Here is a 21,583-nt window from a genome sequence, read left to right as displayed (position 1 = left end):
GAAAACAGCCAAAAACTCAGGAAACTTTGGACACACTTTTAGAAATGGAAAATGCTCTAGAAAATCTCAGCAATAGAAATGAATAAGTAGAAGAAGGAAATTCAGAACTTGAAGACAAGGTCTTCAAATTAACTCAATCCAACAAAGGCAAAGAAAACAGAATAAGAAAATATGAACAAAGCCTCCAAGAAGTCTGGGATTATGTTAAATGACCAAACCTAAAAATAATTGGTGTACCTGAGGAAGAAGAGAATTCTAAAAGCCTGGAAAACATATTTGGGGGAATAACTAAGGAAAACTTTCTCGGCCTTGTGAGAGACATAGATATCCAAATACAAGAAGCACAAAGAACACCTGGGAAATTCATTGCAAAAAAGATCTTCACTTAGGCACTTTGTCATCAGGTTATCCAAAGTCAAGATGAAGGAAAGAATCCTAAGAGCTGTGAGACAGAATCACCAGGTAACTTATAAAGGAAAACCTATCAGATTAACAGCAGATTTCTCAGCAGAAACCCTACAAGCTAGAGGGGACTGGGGACCTATCTTCAGCCTCCTCAAACAAAGCAATAATCAGCCAAGAATTTTGTATCCAGTGAAATTAAGCATCATATATGAAGGAAAGATACAGTCGTTTTCAGACAAACAAATACTGAGAGAATTTGCCATTAGTAAACCACCACTAACAGAATTGCTAAAAGGAACTCTAAATCTGGAAACAAATCCTGGAAACACAACAAAACAGAACTCTTTAAAGCATAAATCACACAGGACCTATAAAACAAAAATGCAAGTTAAAAAGCAAAAACAAAAAATAAAAAACAAAGTACACAGGCAACAAAGAGCCTGATGAAAGCAACAGTACCTCCTATTTCAATAGTAACATTGAATGTAAATGGCTTAAATGCCCCACTTAAAAGATACAGAATCGTAGAATGATAAGAACTCACCATCCATTTCCTGCCTTCAGGAGACTCACCTAACACATAAGGACTCACATAAACTTAAAGAAAAGGGGTGGAAAAAGGCATTTCATGCAAATAGACACCTAAAGCTAGCAGGGGTAGCTATTATTATAGCAGACAAAACAAACATTAAAGCCACAGTGGTTAAAAGAGACAAAGAGGGACAGTATATAATGGTAAAAGGCCTTGTTCAACAGGAAAATACCACAATCCTAAACATATATGCACCTAACACTAGAGCTCTCAATTTATTAAACAACTACTAATAGACCTAAGAAATGAGATAGACAGCAACACAATAATAGTGGGGACTTCTATACTCCACTGACAGCACTAGACAGGTCTTGATAAGACAGAAAGTCAAAAAAGAAACAATGGATTTAAACTATACTTTGGAACAAATGGATTTAACAGATATATATAAAACATTTCATTGAACAATTGCAGAATGCACGTTCTATTCAACAGTGCATGGCACTTTCACCAAGATAGATCATATGATAGGCCATAAAACAAGCCTCTATAAATTTAAGTAAAATGGAATTATATCAAGCACTCTCTCAGACTACAGTGGATAAAACTGGTGATCAAAAGGAGCCTTCAAAACCATGCAAATACATGGAAATTAAATAACCTCCTGAATGAGCACTGGGTAAAAAACAAAATCAAGATGGAAATTAAAACATTTTTTGAATGGAATGGCAATAATGACACAGCCTATCAAAACTTCTAGGATACAGCAAAGGCAGTGCTAACAGGAAAGTTCATAGCCCTAAATGTCTAGATCAAAAAGTCTGAAAGAGTACAGACAGACAATCTAAGATCACACACACCTCAAGAAACTAAAGAAACAAGAACAAACCAAATTCAAACCCAGCAGAAGAAAGCAAGTGACCAAGATCAGAGTAGAACTAACTGAAAATGAAACAACAACAACAACAAACAACACAAAAGATAAACAAAACAAAAAGCTGGTTCTTTGAAAAGATAAATACAATTGATTGGCCGTTAGCAAGATTAACCAAGAAAAGTAGAGAGAAATTCCAAATAACCTCACTAAGAAATGAAACAGGAGATAATACAACTGACACCACTGAAATAGGAACGATCATTCAAGGCTAATATGAACACCATTACACACATAAACTAGAAAACCTGGAAGAGGTGGATAAATTCCTGGAAAGATAAAGCCTCCTAGCTTAAATTAGGAAGCATTAGATACCCTGAACAGACCAATATCAAGCAGCGAGGTTGAAATGGTAATTAAAAAATTACCAACAAAAAACGTCCAGGAGCAGACAGATTCACAGCAGAATTCTACCAGACATTCAAGGAAGAATAGTAACAATCTTTTTGACAGTATTTCACAAGACAGAGAAAGAAGGAACCCTCCTAATTCATTCTATAAAGCCAGCATCACCAGAAAAGGACATAACCAAAGTGGGAGTGGGAGGAGGGCAAAGGATAACCAAGAGTAGGAGGGATAAAGGTCTACATATATGATGCAGTGTATACTGCTCAGGTTATGGGTGCACTAAAATCCCACAAATCACCACTAAAGAACTTCTCATGTAACCAAATACCACCTGTACCCCAATAACTTATGGAAAAATAAATAAATAAATAAAAGAAAAAAATAAAAAACCTAAGGATGGATTTTTAAGAACTAGAAAAGCAATAGCAAACCAAACCCAAAATTAGGAGAAGGAAAGAAATAATAAGGATCAGAGCAGAAAATGAATTTGAAATGAGGAAAACAATACAAAAGATCTACAAAATGAAAAGTTGATTTTTTGAAGAGATAAACCAACTTGACAAACATTTAGCCAGACTAAGAAAAAAGAGAGAAAACCCAAATAAATAAAATCAGAGATGAAAAAGGAAACATTACAACTGATACTACAGAAATTCAAAGGATCATTAGTGGCTACAATGAACAACTACATACCAGTAAATTGGAAAATCTAGAAGACATGGATAAATTCCTAGATACACACAACCGACCAAGATTGAACCATGAAGAAATCCAAAGCCTGAACAGACCAATAACATGTAATGAGATCAAAGTTATAATAAAAAGTCTCCCAGTAAAGAAAAGCCTGTGACCCAATGTCTTCACTGCGAATTCTACCAAGCATTTAAATAAGAAGTAATACCAATCCTACCCAAACTGTTCCAAAACATAGAGGAGGAGGGAATACTTCCAAGCTCATTCCATGAGACCTGATATGAAAACCAGACAAAGATACTTAAAAAAAAAAAAAGAAGAAGAAAGAAAACTGCAGTCCAATATCTCTGATGAATATTGATGCAGAAATCCTCAACAAAATACGAGTAAACCGAATTCAACAATACATTAAAAAGACTATTCATCATGATGAAGTGGGATTTATGCCAGGGATGCAGGAATGGTTCAACATATGCAAATCAATGAGATATCCTCTCACCCCAATTAAAGTGGCTTGTATCCAAAAGTCAGGCAATAACAAAATTTTAATATTAACAAGTGAAATTTTAATATTAAGTAAGATAGTGAACTACCAAATTTGAAACTCAGGTATTGGATGTTCAGAAGTGCTGTTTAGAACAAAGAACCAAGCTCTTCTACCTAATAGATTATTTGTTCACATAGTGGTAACTCTCAATATTTTTCTCATTATATCTATATGGAAAGGAAAAAATGTTCCTATCAGACAATCAAAAAAATTCTGGCTGCACTTTTGTTTAAAAATGACACCTACCTAGCAGATTCTGACATAGCTTCCCCTAAGTTAGATGCTAAAATGTCTATGTGGAAAAAGGGGGCTATTCCAACACTTTGGGAGTGGGCAGACCACCTGAGGTCAGGAGTTTGAGACCATCCTGGCCAACATGGTGAAACCCCATATCTACTAAAAATACAAAAATTAGCCAGACTTCAGAGTGCATGCCTATAATCCCAGCTACTCAGGAGGCTGAGGCAGGAGAATCGCTAGAACCCAGGATGAGGGGGTTGCAGTGAGCCTAGATCACACCACTGCATTCAAGCCTGGGTGACAGTGCAAGATCCATCTCAAGAAAAAAAAAAAAAAAGGGAAAGAAGTCATTATTCGAAAAAGATAATTGCACATGCATGTTTATAGCAGCACTGTTCACAATTGCCAAATCCTGGAACCAACCCAAATGCCCACTAATCAATGAGTGGATAAAGAAACTGTGATATATAGATATAGATATATAAAGGAATACTACACAACCATAAAAAGGAATGAATTAACAGCATTTGCAGTGACTGGGATGAGAGTGGAGACTATTACTCTAAGTGATGTAACTCAGGAACAGAAAACCAAACATTACATTTTCTCACTGATATGTGGGAGCTAAGCTGTAAGGACACAAAGTCATAAGAGTGATACAATGGACTTTGGGTACTTTGGGGGAAGACTCGGGGGGGTGAGGGATTAAAAAACTACAAATATGGTACAGTGTATACTGCTCAGGTGATAGGTGCACCAAAATCTCCCAAATCACTACTCATGTAACAAAATACCACCTGTACCCCAATAACTTAAGGAGAAATAAAAAAAAATAATAATAAAAATAAAAACAAAAAGCCAAAGGGAAAAGAGAAGGTGGTTTGGGATAAGCATATTGTGGGAAGCCTGGTAGAGGCTGCCGTATTGTTGGTAATGAAATGTATTGTCCTAGGAAAGTATATATTCATATAATGAGATAAAACCTAAAGATTTGATGGCACTGAATTTGTTAGCTACTGCCACAACAAAATTGTGTGGAGACTCCAAATCCAATGGCTTCTCAATATAAGCATTTATTTCTCGCTAATGTATCTGCGTGTTGGTTGGAGTTTAGCTGATCTAAGCTGGGTTTGTCTCCAAGCTACAGGTTGGGTTAAGATTTGCTCCTTGTGTTATTTCCTTTGAACTGGTTGTTGTCTGAGTTTTTTCCTTTTGATGGAAAAGGCTGGTGTGCAAGTGAGCAAGTTGAATCATACAAGTAAATTTCAAACCTCTACTTATAAAACATCTGCTAATATCCTTTGTCCAAAGCAAAGCATGTGGTCACAGGTGGGAAAATACTTTCTCTACCATGAGGCCTCCAGTGAAGATCTGAGATTAATATAATGTAGCACAAGTACCTGCAAAGCAATATGCAAAATACAACAAACAAAAAACAGCTTATAAAGCAGAAATAGAAAATGGTTAAAAAAATCACCAAAGTTCACTGAGAAGAAAATCTGAGGCCATTTAGTATAAACACCTCTGACCACCTCTGAGACATCTGCAACCTTAAATAATACATTCTGTTCTTATTGATACCCTATTTATTTTTTTCTTAACAAGAATGGAACAAGAATGGAACATGTGACCAACTTAATCAATCAATGTATTATATTCTCCTGTCATTTTTTATGACATCCACATTACCTATGTAGTCTTCCTTAGCATTTCCTGAAAGGAAAAGGTATTGCTCTAATTCTCAGATTAAGGCACTAACTTCAGAGGAGTTAGGAAAATGGTCAAGGTCACATAACTACTTGCAGTTCCAAAATTCTACTCAAGTTTGTAAGACTCCAAAGCCTATATTCTTTCTATTTTCCAACATGGTTTCTAGGAATAATAAAGAAGTGAGCAATCAGAGTTTATCTATATTATTGTATAATGTATTAATTAGCATTCTTAGGGTTGTATTTGTTTTTAGGAAAAAATTAAATTTTGTTTCACATGGGTATAAATATTTTTTAGAAAAATTTTTGAGGGCATCAGGATGTCACCCCAAGATATGCCACTTTGGCATAAGGATTATGTTGAGCTAAAGGAAACTGAAAATCAACACATGAAGGAAGCGTTCTCTGCTCTCCCCCTTTCTGCCTAAAAGCAAGACATAAATTTCTCTTTGTGAAGGTGTTTCTTCTTTTCCTGTACCAGAAAGAGAGTAACTCTTATCATCAGAGATGAAGAGTTGGCAATGAGATGAGTCTGCATAAACAAACCTTACTAAAATAATCCTTATATTAGTTTCCCTCCATTTTACTTTCCCCCTAGTCACTTCCCCACAATTTATCAGCTGTTGAAGCCCAAATCCCCTTTGTTGAAATGGCATATAATCCCTGAGACTAGCTACTTATTTGGGTTTCACTTATTTTCTCTGACTTTGTGTGCACATAAGATGTCAATAAAAATTGTGTGACTTTTTTCTGTAAACATTTCTTACGTTAGTCTAATTTGCCAGTCCCCAGGTGCCAAACCTAAGAGGGTAGAGGAAAATTTTTTTGTCCCTGTCATTTTCTTATGAGAAAGTTAAAATATAGCACAGCATGTTGAATATAGCTAATCACTGAGTATTGTATATTTACATCACAAAAATGTTAAATATTTGAGGTGATAGATATGTTTATTAGCTTAATTTAATGGTTATTGTATTCAAAAATCATACTACTACTTTGTACCTCATAAATATATACAACTATAATTCGTCAATATACAATGAAAAAAGTAAAATAATACTCAATTTATTTCTGCTTAGAAGAATAACATTTGCTATAGTTCGTGTATTGTTTTGGGTTTCTTTATTCTCATGGTACAGCACAGAAGAGATTTTCCTAATTGTTAAAAGAAAGAATTAATTTATAATTTTCAATTATATGACCTATAGTCTCTCAAGTAACCATAAAAACGAATTGACATTGTTTATAAAATTGAGTAGGTGTTGAATAAAGTACTTCTGGTAGGTAATAACTAGCACAGTCCTTGGGAGGAGGAAATGAGTATTTCATTACTTAGTTTTCTTCTGAAAGGGAAAGAACAGGGACTTATAGGTTAGGGAAGAAGAAGAATAACATCTTATTTATAGAAATAGTGGCAGTGAGCTCTGTTTGGAGATTTCAAGATCACCATTTAGAACAGGGAGCCCTCTTTGGATTTTTGAGCCAAGAATTAGTGAAGTGGTAGAGTATAATCTTTATCCCTTTTTTCCTTAAGGGTCCAAAGGCTCCAATTTGGATCACCTTTATAACACCTTGGAATTCTCTAAAGATCTGATAAACTTTAGATTCTTTATCATGTGGGATTGGAAAAAAGACAGACAGTGCCTTTGTTTCTTTGGCTTGGGGCATGAGTAATATGGAAATATTTCTGGGAAATAGAAACTGAGGACTTACGAAAAAACATTAGGCCCCCTTCTGTTTCTACTAAAGTGTTATAGAAATGCTCAGCTCCATTTCTGAGATCCTGAAAAAAAATGGCTCTTTATTCGCTTGTTTTTCTTCTCTTCCTCTGTTTTTGTCAAGTTGTGTCTCTGCTCTGTGAAGGAAATGAGGCCTTGTACTCTCAGAGAATAATATGAGATGAAGATGCATCATGAAGAAGGAAGGGTCTGCCCTCTCCATGCTGAGGTCATCCACTAGTTTCCTAGAAATATATTTCTAGGAAATATATTTTCCATGCGTCCATCTATTTTCCTAGAAATATACCACTCCCTGCCCCTATACCTTACTATATCCATTTTTGTTAGCCTTCTCTTCTTTTCTTTCTCTTTCTCTTTTTAAAGACAGAGCCAGTGTTTTTCTCTGGTGATGCATGTAGGGTCAAAGTTGCAAAATCTTAAAAACGAAAAAAGATTTTTATTTTTGTGGCTTTAAGTTTAATATAACCGTGGAAACGCCTGCCTTTTAAAAAATTAATTATGGAATAATAAGGACAAAAACCCAGGCAACAACTTAAGGTCAAAGTTTGGTTAAACATTGTGCTTTTATAGGAATAGTGCAGTGTTGTTGGCTGAGCTTCTAGAGACAGGTTCTTCTGGGACTCACCCCTTGATCTTGTGGATTTTTTAGGTTAGTACATTTTTTGAATCATTGTTGAATTATTTCAGAAATGGTAGTTCAAGGGAAAAGAGGAAGTGGGATGCAAAAGCTTGACTACATGTGATTGAGACTAAAATAGGAAAAAACAACTCCTATAGAAAAATGTTTTCATGACAGCACCTCAAACTTGATACAGAGATTTATTTATTTTTTTTAACTTTCCAGCCAATTTATTTATTTTTAACTCACATGCAATAAAATTCACTCTTTTTGGTGTATGGTTTAATAAATTTTCACCAATGCACAGAATTGTGAAGCTATCACCATGGTCTATATTCAGACCAATTTATTCACTCCCAATGTTTCTGCATTAATTGGATTTTTTTTTTTTTTTTTTTTTTTTTTTTTTTTGCTATACATCAGAGAAAAATTAACACAAATTGGCTTAGGAAAAAGGGAAATTATTGGCTTATGTAAATGTAAGGTCTGAGGCTGGTTTTGCTTTTGACACTTTCAAATTCAGAACTCAAACATGGCCATCATAATTTAATTTTTCTCTTTCTCTATCAGATTTGCATCATTTACAGGCTTCGTGTCATGGCAAGATGGAAGATGCTGGCAGCTCCAGATCTTATATTCTCACAAATTCAAGTGCCTGAGAGCAAATTCTCCATTATTTCTCAGTATTTTCATCCGAGTTCTCACTGCATCTTATTGTTGAACCACATGCCATCCCTGAACCAATCACTGTGGATAGACAATATGATGTGAAGATTGGTCTTGGTCCCATGATCTGGTCCTGAGATGGGTGAGAAGCTTAATCTTAGAACTGTGTGTGGAAAATGAGGTAGGAATGAGTCCCAAACAGAAAACAGAGGGTATTTCTAGAAGAGGATATGGATGTTGGAGATACATTCTGCAAACATCCACTCTAGTTTCCTAAATATTAAATAGAGCTTTACAATCAATTCTCCTCGATGAAAGTTACACTTTTGAGTATGTTTACCTACTTGTACAAAATGGGGAAACTGAGACACCATGTTATATTCAATTATACTACCGAGGATTTCTTACAGACTTAGAGAGGAGACAGGCAAACAGGGATATGCTGAAAGCAGCTTGTGCTGGCTCACACACATGCCAGTCATGGGATCTCTTTCTAACTCTGAATTCAATGACTTCATGGTGATAGCTTGAAATAGGCTGTAGTGGAGCATTTACAGCAAATAAATTGGAAAATGTTACATATCAGGTCTTTTTCCCCTAGAGAGCTGGTTGGTAAACATTTACTCATACAATACTGCTGGCAGACAATAAAGAAGTCTACATAATAAATATGATAGCACTGTGTGCTATTATAAATATGTGCTAATTTTAAATTAACTCACACAATAATTGCAACAGGAATCAAGAGGAAGAAAATATCACTGTGCATGTATTTGTGTGTGTTTGTCTGTGGTGTTTGTCCAAATGAAAACACAAAGAAGACTTCACAGAGGAGAAGACAGCTTGTATTGGACATTGACTTGGAGATAACACACATCATTTTTTGCCTGTGGATTGTGATTTCTATAATTTGTATTTTTGTCTTAACCAAGAAAGTTTTTCATTTTGCAAAAAATGTTTCCTATGTTTTCTTCTAAAGGCATCATAATTTCTCATATTAACTTTTATATATGGCATAAGATAGAAGCCAAGGTTCATTTCTTTTTCCAGTGCCCTAGTTGAGAATATAAAATACTCTCCTCTGAACGCTAAGATATTATCACTGAATGCTGCTGATTCCCCATTTCTTTTTTCTCTTGGTCTCAATTTCCGGCACTAGTTCTGGTAAATTCATGAGTCTTCAGACAGCATACGAACAGAGGTCTTACGTTCAAAACCACCTGTGAGTCTGGCCTGACAGTGAGTCTTGCTCTGTAGTCTGATCTACCACTAGCGGCTCTGATGCTAGATCAATGATCTGGGCACCTTTTCCCCATGAGGAGCATGTCGGAGCTCCTGAAATACCAGCTGAACAAGAGCTACTCATTTTAATTTCAGCGGAATCTATACAGATGTTCCATTTTCAAAAAATACACCTTGTTCTCACTCCCACTACACTGAAACCCTGCCTCAGTTGCTCAGACTGTCATCTCCTGGGTTTTACTCCACCCCTTCTCGTCTTGGGGTCAGCTGAAAATGAAAGATGATTTTCTTCCCAAGAAGAGCTTCAGTATCTTGAGTCTCATAAATTCTTGTGTAATTTTGTGTCAGTTCTCTCTTCAGGCACTGGCTCCAAGAGCTGATAGATGTGGATGAGTTTTCTGCAGTCGAGGTGTTCACTACCAATTCTCTGCCTGCACTTCCACATTCTTTTTTACCTTAGTTTTCAGGGAACAAGATTTTTTCCTTTAGGTCATATACATTCTAATGATTTTTTTTCTTGTAAAAAATTATTGAAGAAATAATTTTATGTCTAAAATAAAGATGCACAATATTTTTTAAATATTTATTTATTTATTTATTTTATTATACTTTAAGTTCTAGGGTACATGTGCATAACGTGCAGGTTTGTTACATATGTATACTTGTGCCATGTTGGTGTGCTGCACCCAACAACTCGTCAGCACCCATCAATTCATCATTTATATCATGTATAACTCCCCAATGCAATCCCTCCCTCCTCCCCCCTCCCCATGATAGGCCCCGGTGTGTGATGTTCCCCTTCCCGAGTCCAGGTGATCTCATTGTTCAGTTCCCACCTATGAGTGAGAACATGCGGTGTTTGGTTTTCTGTTCTTGAGATGCACAATATTTTAAGAGGCAAGTCTTCATTTCCTGGTTTGTGATCACACTTTTATATGCTAGAGTCCTCAATAGGTCTGGTGGGACATTTAGAACACAAGAGATTCCAAAGTCATGGCCATTTGGCACCTCATAGCGTAAAATAAGAGTAAAGTTTTTGAGAAGATTTAGCATTCATTTTATGTATGTTCAAGCCGTGTACTGCATTTGTTATGCAAGTGCAGTGGAAACACGAAAGCCTGGCACTAAGAATTTTAAGAGGTTTTTCCAGGAAGGGTCAAAACACGATTGCGTAGAGTCATTTAATAACAGGATGGCAGTTTGTGTGAAGCTGCGTGAAGTTTTTAAAAGCATTTGGTCTAAAGTTGAGCAAAGCTCTCCAGAAGAGAGAAATTGTGGAATAGGGAAATGGGCCAAATTTTTCAGGACTTCTAAATCTAGGTCTGAAATCCAGCTTTAGTAGTTATTTGTGGCGTGACTTTGTGAATTTGACGTAACCTCTCTGGGTCTCAGGTTTTTTATTTATTAAATGGACATGTTGATATGACTTCAAAGTGTTGCTATGAATGAAACTAAGGTGCCGGAATCTCTTGGCATATTGCTTGGTATTCAACATGTATTACTCATTGTCTTTACTTAAGAGGGAGACAGAACTGTTAAGGGGAACATTTGAGAAAATTTCCAAATGGGGCTTGTAATGCACTAGGAGACCTATGTAATAATTGTGTTGTGTGTTTTGGGGGGAACTGATAGAACTAATAAGTTATGAGGCCTCTGTCATTTGCCCAATCATGGAGAAAATAGTGCATGCTATGGGACTCAGGGGTGCTCAGACCACAGAAAAGTTCCACAGAGCACTAAAGTATAACAGGCTAAGTGTAGATATATTTGGCATTGGATTTAAGAGGAAAAATACTCTGCAAAATTCTTTGAGCAGTTTCTGTCCCCTTGTGTCTAAAAATTGCTTTGTCATTGCAGTCAAACACAGATAAAGAAACCCAAATATTTGGAAGACCAAAAAACTGAGTCCTCCGCTTTATATGGGAATCCTATTGATAACAGGCCCAATGGCTCTGCTTACACAAATTCAGTTCCAAGGCATAGACCACACTATAAGGCATCCTATTTCATTAGGATGAACAGTTGTAACTGTTAGAAATGTCTCTATATTTAGTCAAACTCAACACTTTTGTGTTGTAATGTTTATCATTTCGTTTAAGTCAGTCTCAGCTGTCTTGTATTTCTTTAAAGGAATGCCACATGAAAATCTGTAGGTTTGATTCTTATGATGCCCCTTTGCATGCACCAGAAATATCCATTTCATGACCTTAGTCTGCTGCTCTGAGTTACCATGTTGTGCAGAAGTGTTCTGTAGTTGATGGAGGTACAAGGATGGGTTTGGGGGATGAAGAAGTAGCGTAGAAACCCCACTCAGTACAAAACCCTACCACTACAGGAACAGCAACACAAATCCCCAGGCTTCCCTGTTGGTAGCTTGAACTCCTAGGTCTTTCAGAGCACATAAAGCTTATGTGTTCTTATGTGCTTGTTAAGGCTTATGTGATGCCTACCCAGAAAATCTCAGTAGAGGTAACTTTTTCAGTTGTTAATTATCTGTAGGCAAAAACCATAATTGCATTTCCGAAGTGCTCCTTCATTTTAACATTTAGATCTTTGACACTGATTGCTCTTTGAAACTTCAAATACTGAGGAAACAATGCGCCTGGATGAAACACTATTTGAATTCAGGCCTGTTCAAATCCTGGCCATGATAGGAGTAACTCTTCAGATAATACTGATTTATTAATGCTGTGTATCTGTTACCTGTCCCTTGTCAGAAACCCCAGAGAAAGCAAAAATCTTAAAAAATTGTTGGTAGCTTACATAAGAGAATAATAACCAAAATAACTAAAGTCATCTTCTGAGGAATGACTTATTGGAAGGGAGGTCAGTGAGAAGCAAATTTGTTAAATGTCAGGCTGGAATGGGATGCTGAATTTTGACCCACCCTTGTTGGGGAAGGTAGTTCCCATGGTTTTCTTTTATAAAAGAATGAGTTTCCAATGTAATAGATGTTTACAATTGACAGAAGCTATAGGATAATTTTGTTCCATTCCCTTCATTTTATAGGTAAGAAAACCAAAAGAAATTTTTAACAGATAATTATTGCATAACGATTATATTCTAGGCACTATTGTAGGAACTGGGGATATTGTAGACAATAAGGTGTTGTTGACTACTTGATCAATTAGACAGAGTTCTAGAACCACTTAGGGCAGACCACAGCTAGACTAGCACCCAACCCACTGTTGCTTTGACCATCAGTCTTGCCTCCACTGCTTACCTCTCAGCACCTTGAATTGCTTATTTTCCTGCTCTTCTACAAGCTCACTTCTATTGTCATGATGCCAGAAGAATGGTGGTTCTCAAAAATTTTGGCCGTCTCTTCTTCCCTTTAAAGACAAAGGGGATTTACACAAATAATCTTTGTGTACCATCTCAGGGCATGTGTAGCACTCCTGATGTCCACAAGCATCTGGGCAAGCAATTCTGTATCTGGGTGATAATACAAGAACACCAACCACATAAAGAAAATATGATGAGACCGGGTATGGTGGCTCACACCTGTAATCCTAGCACTTTGGAAGGCTGAGATGGGTAGATCCTTTGAGGTGAGGAGTTTGAGACCGTCCTGGCCAACAGGTGAAACCTCATCTCTACTAAAAATAAAAAATTAGCCAGGCATGGTGATGTGCATCTGTAATCCCAGCTACCTGGGAGGCTGAGGCAGGAGAATCACCTGAGCTTGGGAGGCAGAGGTTGCAGTGAGCCAAGATCATGTCACTGTCCCTCAGCCTGGACAACAGAGTGAGACTCCATCTCAAAAAAAGAAACGAAAAAAAGAGAAAATACTACAGGCTATCAGCTTTATATCTGAAGAATTTTGTGAGGTCTGCAAAATTTTTACTATCAGTAAGAATTTCATCAATCACTCAATGAATCAATCAAGCCAAAGAAAAATTGACAAAACATTTTCCAGGCTCTGTGAGAAAACATGGAATTTTAAGACATGATTCTTGTTTTACTTATGAGGAAATTGAGTTACAGAAATGTTAAGTAACAAATGCCCGTAGCCTGTGTAAGTAATGAGACCAGAGTTTGAACCCAGGGTTTAACATTTGAATTCTAGTGTTTTTTCCTCTGCAGGGGAGCTACTTTGAGATGTCAGAAATAACTATAGTGTAAAAAAGCTTTTTAAAAAATTATTTTTAATTGATACATTGTTACAGTTTGGATTTATATCCCTACCCAAATCTGTTCATTGTAATCCCCAATGTTGGAGGGGAGTCTGGTGAGAGGTGATTGGATAATGGGGGCACATTTACCCCTTGCTGTTCTCATGATAGTGAGTGAGTTGTTACGAGATCTGGTTATTTAAAAGTGTGTAACACCTCCCCTTGTGCTCTCTTCCTTCTACTCTGTCCACATAAGGTGTAAGGTGTGCCTGCTTCCTCTTTGCCTTCTGCCATGATTGTACGTTTCCTGAGGCCTCCCTAGTCATGCTTCCTGTCCAGCCCTAAGACCTGTGAGTAAATTAAACCTCTTTTCTTTATAAATTATCCACTCTCAGGTGGTTATAGCAATGTGAGACCGGACTATTGCACATATAATTGCACATATTGATGGGTTGCAGAGTGATGTTTTGAAACATTTATACAATGTGTAAGGATCAAATCAGGGTAATAAACATATCCATCACTTCAAACATTTATTACTTTTTTGTGTTGGGAATATTCAAAATCCTCTTCTGACTAATTGAAAATATACAATGTGTTGCTGTTAGCCATAGTCACCCCACAGCGCTATACAATGCTAGAGTTTATTTCTCCTATCTAGCAATGATTTTGTATCCCTTAATTTACCTGTCCCTGTTCCTCCTCTCCACTACCCTCTCCAGCCACTGGTAACCACTATTGTACTCTCTACTTCCATGAGATCAACTTTTTTAGCTTCCATATATAAATGAGAGCATGTGGTATTTATCTTTTTGTGCCTGGCTTATTTCACTTAACATGATGTTCTCCAGGTTCATCTATGTTGCTACAAATAACAAAATTTCACTTTTTTTTTTTTTTTTAAGCTGAACAGTATTCCATTGTGTGCATGTATCACATTTTCTTTATCAATTTACCTCAGAAGAGCTATTGTCAAAAGGGTAAAAAATAAATACTGGTGAGGATGCAGGAAAGGGGAACTCTTATATGCTATTGGTGGGAATGGAAATTAGTACAGGTACTGTGGAGAATGGTGCAGAGGTTCCTCAAAACACTGAAAATATAATTACAAAATGATGCAGCAATCCCACTACTGGGTGTATATTTAAAGAAAAGGAAATCAGTATGTTGAAGAGATATCTGCACCCCTATGATTGTTGTATGCACAATAGCCAAGATATGGCATCAACCTAAGTGTGCATCAATAGATGAATGGAAAAACTTCTTAACTGTATAGCAGAACACAGGTGTTTTCTAAATCTGCATGTGAGGCAGATCAGTAATGGCTGGAGAACATATGAAAAACTTCCTGAATGAACAATGAACCTAAGGATGGGAAGGTATGGGTAGGTGAAGTAGAATCAAAATGATCAGGCCAGGCATGGTGGCTCATGCCTGTAATCCTAGCACTTTGGGAGGCAGAGGTGGGCGGATTGCTTGAGGTCAGGAGTTTGAGGCCAGCCTGTACAACATGATGAAACCCCTTCTCTACTAAACATACAAAAAATTAGCTAGGTGTAGTGGCACACGCCTGTAGTCCTAGCTACTCAGGAAGCTGAGACAGGAGAATTGCTTGAACCCAGGAGGTGAAGGTTGCAATGAGCCGAGATCTCACCACTGCACTCCAGCCTGGGAGACAGAGGGAGAATCCATCCCCCACCCCCTCCCCCCAAAAAAAAGAAAAGAAAAAGAAAGTGATCGATGCATCAAGAAGAATGGAAAATATTTTGATGTACCAAAGAGCAAATTTCTGGAAGAGTAACTTCGATTACCACAAATCCAGTTTTAAATATAGATGTGTCTATTTAGGTAATTAATGTGTTTCTCTTTCTACTTACATATGATATTTTAAGATGGAGAACACACTTCGGGAAGCCAAGGAAGGAGGATAGCTTGAGCTCAGGAGTTTGAGACCAGCCTGGGCAACATAGTGAGATCTCATCTTAAAAAAAAAAAACAAAGATGGAGAAAAGAAGAAGGTATCTGGGATCTGGTTACTTTACCATACATTTACTTATGTTAGAAATGGTAAGTATAGACAACAATAAACAATAAATAGTCCTTACTCTCAAGAAACTTAGACTCCTATTGGGGAATTGTAACTTCACCTGTAATTGTACCTGAAGAATTCACAATTTCAGAATTCTTGATAATTTTTGGTCCCTTTTTTTTCTTTTTACTTTTTCAGAATTGAGTTGGTAAGTAGAATAGTCAATACTAACACAATATGTTTACAATGGCTTCTGTGCTAGTTTGCTCAGGCTGCTATAACAAAATGCCATAGGCTAGGTGGCTTAAACAACTGACATTTATTTTCTCAGAGTTCTGGTGGCTGGAAGTTTGAGATCAGGGTTCTTGATGAAGGCTTTCTTCCTAGCTTACAGATGGCCACCTTTGGTCTGGGTCCTCACATAGTGGAAAGAGTGGGAGAGCTCTGGTGTCTCTTCCTCTTCTTGTAAGAACACCCATCCAATCCCAAGGACCCTACCTTCACATACCACCACATTGGGGTTAGGCCTTCAACATTGCATTTTGGAGGAATACAAACATTACGTGAGAACTCCCAAAAATGTTCTCACTAGAAATAGGCAAATATTACTCTACAATTTTAATTAAGAGACTAACAAGATGGTATACCACCTTTGAAGGCACCATATTTAATCTGTGGTTTTTATTTTATTCAAAGCAATTAAATTGGTCCATAATTCTGGTAATTCTGCTGAGAGAACTTTTAAACTCTAAACCTGCTGTGGTACAAAACACATGAATGCCTCTGTGTGTATAAAATTAACTATAGTTGGATTTGTAGAGTGTCGTGCTCAGTGCTTGTTCAATTCTTGTAATGGTGGCATGTTGCCCCTCTGTTGTCCCCATTCTACAGATGGCAAAGTCAGCAAAGAAAACACAATCTAGTTAGAGAAAAAGACTTTAGGACTCTCTACTCAAGTATAAGGAGTTTAGTGGTAGTGATAGGTAACTTTCCTGTTACAATTGTATCTACTAATATTTCATTTGCTCATCATTGAATAGAGAAGCGTTGAAATTGATGGAGTGCCTTTGGATCACCTCTAAGTTTCAACCTACAAACTGCGATGCATAGGGGATTGTTTCTTACGTAAACTTGTTTATTATGCTAGAAGGTCTAGAATGTCCATATTCATGCAGATTTCAGACTACTGTAGTCTCTGTGATGAGAACCCATTGTACCCGTATAGTAATGCTAATTCTTATAATATATTAAAATTCATTATAATTATTTTGCGTCTCAATTACCTTATATTATTACATGTTATTATATGGGAAACAATGCATCCTATTATGTTATCACACCTTACTAGTTAATCATGAGCCTGTTTCTCCTATTTGAACACAACTTGCATTCTTGGCAGTTCAGGGAGACTAAGAAAGTTGCCAGTGTTGACACAGCCAATAAACAAAGAAGCCAGGATTCATACTCAGACCTGAAACGCATGCCCTTTCCTGTGCCTTGCTGTGACCCCAATTTATGATTCACCTTTCATCAGTGTGATGGTTAATACTGAGTGTCAACTGGATTGGATCGAAGGATGCAAAGTATTGATCCTGGGTGTGTCTGCGAGGGTGTTGCCAAAGGAGGTTAACATTTGAGTGAGTGGATTGAGAAAGGTAGACCCACCCTTAATCCGGGTGGGCACCATCTAATTGGCTTCCAGTGCGGCCAGAATATAAAACAGGTAGAAAGATGTGAAAAAGCTAGACTGGCCTAGCCTCCCAGCCTACATGTTTCTCCCATGCTGGATGCTTCCTTCCCTCGAACATCGGACTTCAAGTTTTTCAGCTTTGGGACTTGGACTTTTTGCTTCCTTGCTTTTCAGCTTGCAGATGGCCAATTGTGGGATCTTGTGATCATTTAAGTTAATACTATTTAATAAACTCCCAAATATCTATCTATCCCATTAGTTCTGTCCCTCTAGAGAACCCTGACTAATATAGATTTTGGTACCAAGAGTGGGGTCCAGAACAGGAGAAGGATCTGCAACAGATCCAGGCTGCTGTCCAAGCTGCTCTGCCACTTGGGCCATATGACCCAGCAGATTCAATGGTGCTTGAGGTATCAGTGGCAAATAGGGATGCTGTTCAAAGCCTTTGGCAGGCCCCCATAGGTGAATCACAGTGGAGGTCTCTAGGATTTTGGAGCAAGGCCCTGCCATCTTTTGCAGATAACTATTCTCCTTTTGAGAGATACCTCTTGGCCTGTTACTGGGCTTTGGTAGAAACTGAATATTTGACTAAGGGTCATCATGTCACCATGCCACCTGAACTGCCTACTGTGAACTGGGTGCTTTCTGACCCATCTAGCCACAAAGTGGGTCGTGCACAGCAGCATTTCATCACCAAATGGAAGTGGCATATATGTGATCAAGCTCTAGCAGGTCCTGAAGGCATAAGTAAGTTACACGAGGAAGTGGCTTAAATGCCCATGGTCTCTACTCACCACCCTGCCTTCTCTCTCCCAGCCTGTACAGATGTCCTTATGGGGAGTTCCCTATGATCAGTTGACAGAGGAAGAGAAGGCTAGGGTCTGGTTCACAGATGATTCTGCATGATATGCAGACACCACCCGAAAGTGGACAGCTGGAGCACCACAGCCCCTTTCTAGGACATTCCTGAAAGACAGTGGTGAAAGGAAATCTTTCCAGTGGGCAGAACTTCAAGAAGTGCACCTGGTTGTGAACTTTGCATGGAAAGAGAAATGGCCAGATGTGCGATTATATACCGATTCATGGGCTGTAGCCAATAACCATCAATAACCATTGGCTGGATGGATGGTCAGGGACTTGGAAGAAGCATGATTGGAAAATTGGTGACAAAGAAATGTGAGGAAGAGGTATGTGGATGAACCTGTCTGAGTGGTCAAAAACTGTGAAGATATTTGTATCCCATGAGAGCGCTCACCAAAGGGTGACCTCCGCAGAGGAGGATTTTAATAACCAAGTGGATAGGATGACCCGTTCTATGGACACCACTCAGCTTCTTTCCCCAGCCATCCCTGTTATCACTCAATCGACCCATGAACAAAGTGACAATGGTGACAGGAATGGAGGTTATGCAGGGGCTTAGCAACATGGACTTCCACTCACCAAGGCTGACCTGGCTATGGCCACTGCTGAGTGCACATTTGCCAGCAGCAGAAACCAACATGGACCCTCGATATGGCACCATTCCTTGGGGTGATTAGCCAGCTACCTGGTGGCAGGTTGATAACATTTGACCTCATCCACCATGGAAAGGGCAGCAGCTTGTCCTCACTGAATAGACACTTACCCTGGATATGGGTTTGCCTATCCTGCTCACAGTGCTTCTGCCAAGACTACCATCCATGGACTCACAGAATGCCTTATCCACCATCATGGTATTCCACACAGCATTACCTCTGACCAAGACACTCACTTTACAGCTAAAGAAGTGTGGCAGTGGGCTCACGCTCATGGGATTCACTGGTCTTACCATGTTTCCCATCATCCTGAAGCAGCTGGATCGACAGAATGGTAGAATGGCCTTTTGAAATCACAATTACAACACCAACAAGGTGACAGTACTTTGCAGGGCTGGGGCAAAGTTCTCCAGAAGGCTGTGTATGCTCTGCATCAGTATCCAATATATGGTACTGTTTCTCCCATAGCCAGGATTCACAGGTCCAGGAATCAAGGGATGGAAGTGGAAGTGGCGTCACTCACCATCAACCCTAGTGATCCACTAGCAACATTTTTGCTTCCTTTTCTCATGACAGTACGTTCTTCTCGCCTAGAGGTCTTAGTTCCAGAGGGAGGAACACTGCCACCAGGAGACACAACAACAATTTCACTAAACTGAAAGTTAAGATTGCCACCTGCACACTTTGGGCTCCTCCTACTTCTAAGTCAATAGGCTAAGAAGGGAGTTACAGTGTTGGCTGGGGTGATTGACCCGGACTGTCAAGATGGAAGCCGTCTACTCCTTTATAATGGAGGTAAGGAAGACTATGCATGGAATACAAGAGATCCATTAGGGTATTTCTTAGTATTACCATGCCCTGTGATTGAGGTCAATGGGAAACTACAATAGCCCAATCCAGGCAGGACTACAAATGACCCAGACCCTTCGGGAATGAAGAGTTGGGTTATTCCATCGGGGAAAAATCCACGACCTGCTGAGGTGCTTGCTGAAGGCAAAGGGAATACAAAATGGGTAGTAGAGGAAGATAGTCATCAATACTAGCTATGACCACATGACCAGTTGCAAAAATGAGAACTGTAATTGTCATGAATATTTCTTCCTTTTTTTGTTAGAAACATGTTTGTGCATGTATACACTTGAACTAAGAAAATATCTTTATTTTCTTTTCCATTTATGTGACATAAGATTTATTGACTTCATATCAGGATTTCAGTATTGTTACCTTTATGTAATAGCATTTGGATTGGGGATTGGTGTGTTTCTGGTTGTACAAAGGATAGTTGTATTATGTTAGGTGTAATTATGACCTTATTATTGTCTTTATTTGAAGATTATGTATGATCTCAGGAAATGTGTATGGGTTCCAGTTGACAAGGGGCTGACTTGTGATGGTTAACACTGAGTGTCAACTGGATTGGATAGAAGGATGCAAAGTATTGACCTGGGTTTGTCTGTGAGAGTGTTGCCAAAAGAGATTAACATTTGAGTCAGTGGGCTGGGAAAGGCAGATGCACCTTTAATCTGGGTGGGCACCATCTAATCAGCTGCCGGCAAATATAAAGCAGGCCAAAAAATGTGAAAAGGCTAGACTGGCTTAGCCTCCCAGCCTAATCTTTCTCATGGGCTGGATGCTTCCTGTCCTCGAACATCGGACTCCAAGTTCTTCAGCTTTGGGGCTCGGACTGGCTTCCTTGCTCCTCAGCTTCTAGACAGCCTATTTTGGCACCTTGTGATCGTGTGAGTTAATACTGCTTAATAAACTCCATATATATATTCTATTAGTTCTGTCCCTCTAGAGAACCCTAATATAATTATACTCATTATAATTAAGTTTGAAGAAATTACAAATTTTACAAATGCATTCTTTCGAAGGTATTTTAAGATCATTATTCCATTGGAGTTGCTGTGTATGTAACAGTGTAAAACACACATCTTGGGAAGTTATGGGCCAGAATAAACCATAAATACCTGATTTATAATCACTATCTGTCATCACTTGCTGTGGCTGTATAAAACTGTTTATGGAAATTCAGCCAAAGAAAACACTGTGGGGGAGCTATCCATTTTATGTTATGACTTTTAAAATGAGATTTGTCTTTGTTTGGTTGAACACCCAAGAAAATAGGTGGCTCTTTTCTCACCTTCCAAAACGTGGTGAGAATCCACTTGGCCTGTATTACTAAAGAAGATGGTCAAAAACTACTTGAAGTCATCTGCTTTCCGTAAGGATGGAATAACAGGGAAAAATTTTACCCTCCATCCAAAACAATAGAAAAGTGAAAATAATACACAAAACATAGTTTTCAAGGCATGGGACCTCAATCAGAAAAGTAGAGATCATTAAGAGATAAGAACAAGGAGGTGGGTCCTGAGATTGCCCTGGCTTGTTTCTTTGTGAGTTTCCTGGTTGCAGTACAGGGAGGGCAATTGAGGTGGAGCCTAGGGATGCCTTGATAGGAGGCAGAGCTGCGGGACTTGGGATATAAAAGCAGCTAGAGGTGATGGGACAGAATACTAGAGAGTAAAGGCTACAGATCTGCAGAGGTGAATCATCTACTC

Source organism: Rhinopithecus roxellana, chromosome 16, assembly GCF_007565055.1.
Source record: "Rhinopithecus roxellana isolate Shanxi Qingling chromosome 16, ASM756505v1, whole genome shotgun sequence".
NCBI classification, from domain to species: Eukaryota; Metazoa; Chordata; class Mammalia; order Primates; family Cercopithecidae; genus Rhinopithecus; species Rhinopithecus roxellana.
This window is presented reverse-complemented; position numbering follows the sequence as displayed.